Genomic DNA, 1,523 nt, shown 5'->3' on the forward strand with positions numbered 1-1,523 from the left:
CGCGTCCCCGCGGAGACGGGTCGGCGCTCGTTTGCATGTATTAGCTCTAGAATTGCCACAGTTATCCAAGTAACGGTGGAGCGATCAAAGGAACCATAACTGATTTAATGAGCCATTCGCAGTTTCACTGTATCGGAACCGTGTGTACTTAGACTTGCATGGCTTAATCTTTGAGACAAGCATATGCTACTGGCAGGATCAACCAGGTAGCCCTCGCGTCCGGCGGTCTGTGTTTCTTGCATTGGAACCGGAGCTGAGCGGGGAGCCGGGCGCGGGGACCGGGCGGCGCCCGCGGGAGACGGCCTCCCGCGGGGTTACCCCCGGCGGCACCCCAGCCTCCCTCGTTTCTTTCATATTTATTTCGGACGTGGGCTACCGAAATTTCCGTTACGATTCAGCCCCCGTGCGCGGTGAGGAAGTCGGCTGGGCCTCGGTATGTACTCGGTCCGTAGAGGCCGCGTTACCGCGTGGCGGTCAGTCGCGGGAGGGAGCCGGAGCCGCCCGCACGCCCGCGACCGCAACACGCACTCGGAGGCGGCGTCTTCTGACAGACGCCGGTAGGGTTTGAGAAACATGCTTTTTCGGAAAGGACCGCTCGGCTGATGCGGGCCTGGGCTCCCGCGCCCCTCTCGTGGCGGGGCGGCGCGGGGTACCCGCGAGCGCGGCGGAACTCCCGTGTAGGACATCTCTGGGCCCGTGTGGCCAACGGGCACGCGACAGGGTCGTCTCGGTCTCGCGACGAAAGCGGTTTCGCGCTGGTTGGTGCGCTAGAGGTCGATCCGCAGGCCGAAGGAACCGTCCACCCGAACACCCCGGCGCGAGGCCGGGGCCGGCAGGGGCCCTCCGATGGCGGGTCATGCTTGCCAATCGGTCAGTGGTTGGTGTGGTGCAGTATATGTCAGGGTGTGGGTGCGAGATGGGCCGGGAGGACCGCTCCTCCAGCGTCGGACCCGAGTCATAGGAAGTGCCGTTTTGTCACAACCCCAGGGGTGGGGGGGTAACGGTAGGGAAGTGCCGGCCAACGCGCAGAGGTCGACCCGCAGGCCGAAGGAACCGTCCACCCGAACACCCCGGCGCGAGGCCGGGGCCGGCAGGGGCCCTCCGATGGCGGGTCATGATTGCCAATCGGTCAGTGGTTATGTGTGCTGCGGTGATGCGGTGCCGGCCAACGCTCAGAGGTCGACCCGCAGGCCGAAGGAACCGTCCACCCGAACACCCCGGCGCGAGGCCGGGGCCGGCAGGGGCCCTCCGATGGCGGGTCATGATTGCCAATCGGTCAGTGGTTATGTGTGTGCTGCGGTGCCGGCCAACGCTCAGAGGTCGACCCGCAGGCCGAAGGAACCGTCCACCCGAACACCCCGGCGCGAGGCCGGGGCCGGCAGGGGCCCTCCGATGGCGGGTCATGATTGCCAATCGGTCAGTGGTTGTGTGTGCTGCGGTGCCGGCCAACGCTCAGAGGTCGACCCGCAGGCCGAAGGAACCGTCCACCCGAACACCCCGGCGCGAGGCCGGGGCCGGCAGGG

General features: G+C 66.4%; 1 non-coding gene across 1 annotated transcript in view; it reads right to left on the reverse strand.

The window, feature by feature from the left end:
- LOC148314090 (18S ribosomal RNA) overlaps nt 1–209 on the reverse strand; it is a 1,933-nt gene extending 1,724 nt beyond the window's left edge. The window contains exon 1 of the ribosomal RNA XR_015841973.1: nt 1–209. This exon is cut by the window's left edge and continues 1,724 nt beyond it. This is a non-coding gene — a ribosomal RNA (18S ribosomal RNA).
- Nucleotides 210–1,523: the final 1,314 nt, after the last annotated feature.

Source organism: Idiotropiscis lumnitzeri, unplaced genomic scaffold (genome assembly GCF_059441095.1).
Source record: "Idiotropiscis lumnitzeri isolate Australia: NSW breed Sydney's pygmy pipehorse unplaced genomic scaffold, RoL_Ilum_1.0 HiC_scaffold_468, whole genome shotgun sequence".
In the NCBI taxonomy this organism is placed as follows: Eukaryota; Metazoa; Chordata; class Actinopteri; order Syngnathiformes; family Syngnathidae; genus Idiotropiscis; species Idiotropiscis lumnitzeri.